Here is a 9,520-nt window from a genome sequence, read left to right as displayed (position 1 = left end):
CTAAATATATATAAGTTCTATAGATAATTTCCAAGCCCAGCTTCATAATTCTATCACAAAGTATAATAATTTATCTAATAGAGGTATATATCATTTTAATATTGTTTTATATGTATGCATTTCTGTGTACCACAGGCATGCCTGTTATCTATAGAAACCAGAAGAAGGTGTTGTATCCATAGAACAAGATATATAGTTATAATCAACCATGTGAGTGCTGTGAGTTGAAGCTGGGTCATCTACATAAGCAACTAGTACACTAAACTATTGAGCTATCCCCTTCAGCTTTCAGACATGTATTTTCTGTCTTCAGTTGAAATTGTAAGTAGAATATGTATAACTCTTCCAGTATTTACCAATTCTCATCTAATTTTCTACTAGTCCATTATTTTGAGAATCACTAAGGGATATGATAATACTATTGAATGTATTCTTTCTTCATGTCTTATTGTATCATATGGAAAATGAGAGTCATGGATTGATGAAATGTGATAGGAAGGTCAAATAATAACAACTCACTTCAGTCAATTGTGAGCATCAACTCTGGAATTCATCATCAAATCTTATCAGTATCCACATATATCCACTAGAGACACAAATAGCTAATGCAGTTTGTTTTCCACCTATATACTAAACCACTGTTTGTAACATGTCCTATTTGAAATACACACACTGCCTTTTGTCTTGTCAATCAGACCAATTTTCAGTAGGAATGTGTGAGACAACAATCAATGCTGTGGATCACTTATTTTGTTCATCTCCATGTGGATTTTCCATTATGTTCAGTAATTTTGTAAATTTAACTTACCACTTCAAAAGATAGAACTGAGTCTATTATGTTGATTCAAACACCAGATTTTATTGATTGATTCAAAAACTTGAAACTTTCCTAATGCAAGTTTGCAGAAAGCAATATTATATATAGGAATTATCTTGTTATTGTTTTTATTATCATACATTTATCTATGTGATGTGTTCTAGTTTAGATTGCAGGAAATTTTGGGATCTTGAAGCCTCAGAATGATTGAACCTAAATGGAGCTTCAGCGAAGGTTGCATGTACCTTTTTATACATTTAGAGGGTTTTGTTGTTGTTGTTGTATTGCTTTATTTTCTCCTTTTAAATGTCAGATTCCCTAGTATGGTCTATAAGGTAGCTCAACATTATAATAAACATACTGGTCTTGCACAGGATCCATGTTTGGTTGCCAGAACCCACATTGGGTAGCTCATAATTTCCTGAAACTTCAGCTCCAAGGTAATTCATCTGTTATCTGAATGCACTGCATTAACATATGTATATTATATATATGTATATATACACACACATATATATGTATATATACCATATAAGTAAATACATGTAATTCAAAATAGTGAAAGTAAATATTTGAAAAGAGATACATAATATCAGAGTCCTTAAGATGTTTTACTTGAGCTGGGTGGTGGTGGCACATGCCTTTAATCCCAGAACTTGGGAGGGAGAGGCAGGTGGATTTCTGAATTCGAGGCCAGCCTGGTCTACAGGACAGCCAGGGCTACACAGATAAACCCTGTCTTGAAAAAAAAAGATGTTTTACTTGAATCAACTGAAATTTATCAGTTCTGGTCTTCTCAATAAGCAATACTGAAAAATTGAGATAGAGAACCTCATTTCATAGAACTATAAAAAATTAGTATGATCTCTTTTGACTGTAGACCAGTACCTGGTAATTCCTATTTTAAGTAAAATATTTTCAGGAAAATGTCAGCTTTGTTAGAATTGTTGTTACAAGCCAGCTGTCACACTGTGTTCTTCTACTGTTTCAGTGTAATGACCAGGAACTCTAATATATAATGTACCCAAGCAATTTTCCTGTCATAATAACTATAAGAAATTTGTTTGACACAAAGTAAATTTAATGACAATCATTTAAGCATTGATAATAAAGATATAATTTTTATATCTCTTGTCACCCTTGACTGCCTACTTTCTTTGTGAGAGTATTCCTCACTTCATTATGACTGATAGTAGAAAACGGTCCTCATCAATTGAGCACAGCATATTCAGTTTTAAAATAGATGGGTGCACTACTGCTGAGAGCTGCATTTTCAGAGATATATAACTCTTTAGCATTTGGTTTATATTCTCAACTACTTTGTCCAGAATAATTGTTTTATAATTCTTAATAATGCATACAAAAGTGTTTAAAAACTTTTTTATGAAAATATCTATACCTTTGTAAGTCTTCCATTCCTTAAAAATGTAATAAAGAAAAATAAATAGGAAGTAAGAATACCAGATCCCAACTCTTGCCAGATGGGCTAAAAGAAGATCCTTACCTTTGCCTCTTTTCCTCCAGTTTTTTTTATTAGATGTTTTCTTATTTATAATATCTCCTTTCCCAGGTTCCCCTCAAAAAAAAAAAAAAAACTAAAACAATCCCCTGTTTCCTCCCCACTCCCCCTGTTGACCATCCCATCCCCTCCTGCTTATTGGCCCTGGCTTTTGATGGCCAAGCAGGTCATCAATGGGAGGAGAGGGCCTTGGCCTGGTGAAGGTTCTTTTCTTCCAATTCTAATCCCCTAGTCTCAGCTTACCTCACAGTGGGTTTACTTCACTTCCTGCCCCTATCTCCAGTGGGTCACATAAATTTTCCTCTCCATCCCAGTCCTTTATCCTACTCCTCAACTCCACCAGACAGTCTCTGTAAAACCACAGGCTGCTCAGGCCAAGAAAGCAGGAAGACTAAAGGAATTGCAGATCTCTCTCACTCTCTCCTCCCTTTTAAATCCAATAGGCAGTGTCACCACCATCTCTGTAGAAGACTACCTGCTGAGGCTTCCCCCTCCTCTCTGCACCATTAAGAGCTGATATCCTCTCTCTGTCTCTCTGCCTCTCTCTGTCTCTCTGTCTCTGTCTCTGTCTCTGTCTCTTTCTCTCTCTCTCTCTCTCTCTCTCTCTCTCTCTCTCTCACACACACACACACACACACACACACACACACAATCTCCTCAAACTTTCCTCAATCATCCTATTATCCCAGACCCCAAGTCCAGCAGGCTTTCTCTGTGAACCTGCCAGTCAAGGATGTCCAAGGAGCAAGTAAGCCAACCATGTAGGGAGGAATGCTTCAGATCATTCCCATTCTTCTCTTTCAGATCCAATCCCTGAGTCTTATTGCCAGGTCGGTAGCAAAATACCTATTGTGGTCTTTCTTAGGCTTTGGCCCAATTCCCAGGAGACCAAACAAATCCTGGTGGAATACCCTGGTTTCTTTTCTCCTGTGGACTCTGTCAGTCCCACCCAAGCCCATTCCCATTATTAAGGCTTAGCTCCCAATACCTAGAAATACCTGGAACTCCCACTGGTCACACTTATAAGGATTACAAAAGGATTCCCTAACATGTAAGACAGTCATAAAACCGATCTAAGAAATAAAAAGGGCAACAGAAACCAAGGAACAAAATACTCACTCAACAAATACAAGACTAAATATCAACACCTAGAATTGCAATCTTTCCAAACACAGATTGGTCACATACACATACTTGGATACAAAGGCAGTCTCAGCAAACACAAGTAAAATTGAAATAGGTCCATATTTGTTATATAACCACTATGGATTAAAACTGGACATCAACAACAAAAACCATAGAAGTTTACAAACTTGTAAAAACTGGACTACTTTCTACTGAATTAAAACATAGGTAAAGACAAAAAATAAGAAAAAATTAAAGTCTTTCATGAATAGAATGAAAATGAATACACAGGACACCCAAAATTATGAGACACAATGAGAACAGTTCTAAGAAGCAAATTCATAACACTAAGTTCCTTCATTGAACAAAAAAGTAGTAACTTAGTGGTACATCTGAAAGTTCTATATCAAAAGATAAAGCAGAGAATTGGTTATTTGATAAAATCACTAATGTTAAATAAATAAATAAAAATTAAATAAATCCTCTCCAAATTGACTAAAAGATGGAGAAAGAGGAACCAAATTAATAGAATTAGAGATAATCAGGGGGCCTTAAATGGGTAGTAGAAGAAATCCAGAAGTTCATACCTCAAGATTCAGTATCCAAATTTATCAAAAGTACTCTTTATCCTTCCTCAGAGACACTTGCTCAACTGTGTTCATTGATGCTCTAGTAATAAAAGCCAGAAACTGGGAACAACCTAGATGTCTCTCAAGAGAAGAATGGATTAAGAACATGTGGCACATTTACTCAATGGACTATTACCCAGCTCTTAAAAAACTGAGACACTGAAATTTGCAGGCGAATAGATGGAACTAGAAAAAAATCATCCTATTTTAGGTAATCCTGACCAAGAAAGACAAATGTGCTGTGTATTCACTCATGTGAGGATATTAGCTGTGAGTTAAATATTACCAAGCTATAGTCTGTATAACTACAGATGTTAGTTTAGAGTAAGCAACTGGGGGTTGGGGAGCAGATATATTTCCCTAGGAAATGGTAATGAAATTGGTAGCAATGGATGAATTAGTATGGTAATAAAATAGAAAGATCAAGTGGATATTGGAAGGAAAGAGGGGGAAGAGCAATGAAATACGCATAGAGACATCTAGGGGCTATTTGTGGGGTAGAATTGGAATGTAGTACAGTAGGAGTTTCCTAAAAATTTGTACAAAGTCTATGTAAATGAAACAGCCACATAATCTGGGAGCACAGGCCCAACTGGACATCTCTTATCACCAAATGAAGTTTCTGACATAAGAATTGGGTTACATCTAAATTGAGCAGTTGGCCAAAAGAGTACAATGGTGAAGCCCAAATCACCCAGGCTGTTACCAAAACTATAGGTTGGTCACCACAAACTTATGGCAAGGCTTCATTACTAAATATGGCACCTATAAACCTCATTAAATATGGAAAAGTTAATTCAGTACCTACCTAGATCCTTCACCCTTAGAATTTTTGATATAGTAAAGTATTCCAGATGTTACAAGGAGAAACAAAACACGAATCCAGCCGCAACCCTTTTGCTCTACAATGGCATTACGCCCACAAGGTAGGCTAGTTGCACAATGTTTATGGAAGTATCCAATCAATATCTGATTTGAATTAAGGATCATGATATATTTTACAAGATTGAACATGTACCCAACACTGCTTTGGCTATTAAGAACCTGAGACTGAATCACCCAGAGTTCTAAGGAAAAACCAAATACTACTGTTCTAAAAACAAGTAAACAAAATCATAGCAATAGAATAATTTTTCATGACATTCTGCTATCTTCATAGATAAATCTCTTGCTCATTTATCACTGGAGGTACCTCCATCTACAGCAAGAGGGAACAAATACAGAGGCACACAACCTGATAATATGCAGAGAATGAGAAACCTTGAAATAATCAGTATTAAAAGGGATGGCCCCATCAAATCCCTTCCCTCAGGGCTTGGAGAACCTTGCAGAAGGGGAAGCAGAAAAAGTATCTGAGTCAGAGATGATAGGTGACACCAAGAAAACAAGGCCTTCTAAATCAACAGGATTGATGTACACATAAACTCAGAGTGACTGAGGAACCATGCACAGAACCTGCATGGTTGCAACAGATGGGGTCCTCAAGCTGAAAGAAGTGGACACATGTATCCATCTCTAAGTCTGAAACATTCAATTGACAACCACTTGCTGGTAATGTTCTGTTAGGCTTTTTCTTTTCTTTTTTAATTCGATCTCATTTTTAAAATTTTTAACTTACTCATATATTTCATTTTCTCTCTCTCTTTACATATCCTGTGCACATATATTATGGCTCCCCATTTATTATTTTATCAGACTTTCCGAATGTGTAAATAAATAGGTCTCTATGTCTCTATCAGTTTCTTGGACTTTTCTTTCTGTTGCTTTGTCTTATCCTAGTGTGCTAGCTTTGTTTTATATTAATTTATTTTACTTTTCATTATTATCCATTTGAAGCCTATTTGTGTTCTAATGAGAGACAGAAAGGGAGTGGATGTGGAAGGGAGGGGAGGTGTGGAAGAACTGAGAGTACAGAAAGTGAAAATGTTAACCAGGATATATTATGTGAGAAAAAAAAACTATTTTCAATAAAAGGAAAACAAAAAAAAGAATTCCAACCCCCTCCACATGGAAGAGACAGGATGAACGCAATTTCTTAAACAAGGGTGTCTGGCAACTAAATAATTAGGTCCCTCAATTTCTCACATTTCCTCTTTATTTAGAATATAGTCTACCCCAAACTATTGTATATTACAAAATTATTGTTAATGCTTGACATTATAGTTAGTATTATGAAATGCATAATAAAGTGTTTAAAAGGTTATAAAAGCTGTTATGTATTTTCAAATAGTTTAGCATATATATATATATATATATATATATATATATATATATATATATGACATGTTACAGATACAAACATATGCATATTCATCTGGGTAGATAAGTTTGTCATAATGTTCATTGTTATATCTAATACAGGGAATATAGGTGCTCCTTGCAATGTTTTATGTGAATTTGCATGTTCTTATAATAAGAGATGGAAAAGCCAGTATAATCTCTCAATATCCAGGAAGTTACAACTACACTTCTGAAGCATGCTGTGCTTCATGTGTACATTCTTAGAAATATTAGAACAATTAAAACTCTGAACAGGTAAAGCAGTCATCCCAGTCTTGCCTTCAGTATTTTAATAATTGATTTCAGTTTCCTCTGTGAGTTCTTTCTGTTTTAGTTTGTATCAGCGCATAACAAGTAACGGCAACCAGGCCAACCTGATTGGCCAGCTTTCCATTGTGAGTACCCCATTTTCTAAGATACATTTTGTTATTATGAAGAGAAAAAGAAGATTCTGGGAAGAAAAATCTATAGTTTGCACAGCTCTCTGACAATAGTGATATTGTAGAGAGAATGTTAGAGTGGGAAATGAGACATTTGAAGCAGGAAGCTGTTCAAATAAGTATTGAGATATTTTTTCTTAATCTTCTAAGTTCTAGGATGAAACACTAATTTTCTAGGTTTTATTTAATCTTCCCCTGAATTCATTTCTAAAGAAATTATGTCTTTTAAGTATATTACCCTGAACAAAAATAATATCCTGAAATGAAAACCCTGGTATAAAAATTTAATATTTCTGTTAAACTGAAAACATGGTGCAGACCATGTTTCAAATGACATATGTACCCTGAACAGCCATCACTAATTCCTCATCATATAAAGGGCTGAGCACAAACTTAGTGGGTGAAGGTCTATGGAGAGGGCTGGGATATGGTGGTTGGTGATATAGGGAAAAAAGAGGAAGTCTTACTTAATTCCTCAAATATACTTTTATTTTCTTTTCCTATCTTCTCTTGAGATTCATTAAAGTCTCTGGAAGGAAATCAAACATGAGTTTAACTTAACTCCACTATGATTCAGTATTTAAGCACTCTTATTATTTAAGAATATAAACTTACAATGAACTAACTAGTACCCTCAGAGCTCCCAGGAACTCAACTACCAACCAAGGAGTATACATGGTGGGACTAATTGTTCTGACAGCATGTGTATAGTAGAGGATTGCAAAGTAGATCATCAATGGGAGGAGAGGCCCTTGGCCCTGTGAAGCTTCTATGCCCCAGTGTAGGGGAATGCCAGGGCCAATAAGTGGGAAAGGGTGGGGTGGCAAGCAGGGGGAGGGGGGAGGCAACAGGGATTTGTTCTTGTTGGTTTTTGGTTTTTTGGTTTTTTTGAAGGGGAAACTGGGAAAGGAGAAATCATATGACATGTAAATAAAGAAAATATCTAATAAAAAAAGAAAGAAAAAAATAAACTTACTAGTGCATTCAGAAGAAAATGGCTACCTTTCAATCGAATTTATAATGTGTTCATTTACATCTACAATTATCTGCTGTGCTTGAGAACCAAAGCAATGAAGTCTACTGAGTATGATTTGAAAGCATGAGGTAAACTGAAACTTTCTCTCTTTGTTTATGGCAAGTAGTGTCTAAGTAACACAAAACTGTCTAACACGTATAGTAAAATACCTGAGGTGGGTTAAATTCAAGAAGAAAAGAAGTAAATGGCCTAGTAAATGGCCAGAAACTTAAACTGCAGCCACTAGATGACACCAAACTAGATGGTTGTGAAACTCCAGCTTTCCACTGTTAGTCCTGTACCACCGCTGCCTTCCTTGCCATGTTCTAGGTGTGGGCCGCTGCCCAGCATCTCTCAGGAGTTGAGGCAAGGTGTGCCCCTGCCCATGGAAGCTACCTCTCGCTCAGCCTCTCCCTGAACCCCTCGGGTCCTGGGAGTGCCTTCCTTGAAATCACAGCTTTGAACTCGTCCTCCCCACCTGTGGGGACTTGACTAGCAGGGCTGGTCATTCTCAGGCTGCACTCTGTGCAGAACCCTGGGCATGCTGCTCAAACCACACACACATGCACACGCACGCACACACACACACACACACACACACACACACACACACACACACATAGAGCCTCTCCATTGAGCAAAGGATCATGGTCAGGGCAGGGAGTCGAGCACAGATTGTGCTGCCGGATTCAGACTTCTTGCGAGCTCAGACTTCTAGTGAGGATTCTGGCCTCAGGCACTGACTCAACTCCAACTCAGTGGGACTCCGTGGGAATTTTCAAACTTTCCCTGCTAGGTCTTTTAAAAAGGAGAAAAGGGAAAACTACCCCAGGAAGAGAGCTTCCTTTACATTCAACAGGGCCTCTCCATCTCTTGGGAGTCACTCTGTGCCCTGTGCCACCATGTTGGATGACTCATGCCATGTGTCTTGAGTTACCAATTTTAAGCTAACCTTTTTTTTTGTTTTGTTTTTGTTACCAGTGTTACAACTTTCTACTATACCCAATAACTTATAAGCCAATAATGACCCTTTCTTAAAAGCAGTTTCTCAGCGGGGCAACTTAACTCAGCCTCCACTGTGTCAACCATCTTTTATTTTCAAGATGAAACACAGAACTGCAATCATTCATTGTAGCCCGCGCAGTTGTCTTGCCAGCAAGAGACACGCAGACACTAGGTTCCTTCTGCAACAACATTTATTGTCTCCATCCATGGGAAAAAAAGGGGTGAGCCAATAATCTGCACTGCTTATATACACCACAGTGCGGCGTGTCTGCCCATGATTGGCTGTTGACTCATTACCCTACGTAACGCCCCGAAATGGGCCGTGACATGGCATCTTTTTCACTCTACACACATGCGCAAACAGTTCTCTACGCACATGCGCAAACAGTTGTTTACTAGGAGTTGACAGCAGAAGTAGGCGCCATCTTGCCATGGCGAATGCCTCTCCAGCTTCACTGCTCCCCACATCTCCCCCTTTTGTTTTAGTTAAAAGGGAAGGCCAAATGTAGCAAGTCAGAGAGTGCTTTTGCTCTGCCAGGGCCCCTGCCTTAGGTCATTCCGCATCAAACCTGCAGCCTTACCCATCATAGGATTAACTCCCTTCCCCCAACCACCCCCCCCAGCCTGAGGGCTCTGTGTCTTAGGTTGGTCTGCGTTTGGGGAAGGTTGCCCGTCTCTGGGTACCCTGGA

The sequence above is a fragment of the Mastomys coucha genome, unplaced genomic scaffold, assembly GCF_008632895.1.
Source record: "Mastomys coucha isolate ucsf_1 unplaced genomic scaffold, UCSF_Mcou_1 pScaffold19, whole genome shotgun sequence".
In the NCBI taxonomy this organism is placed as follows: Eukaryota; Metazoa; Chordata; class Mammalia; order Rodentia; family Muridae; genus Mastomys; species Mastomys coucha.
The sequence above is the reverse complement of the archived record's forward strand: the minus strand, read 5'-3'. Positions refer to the sequence as shown.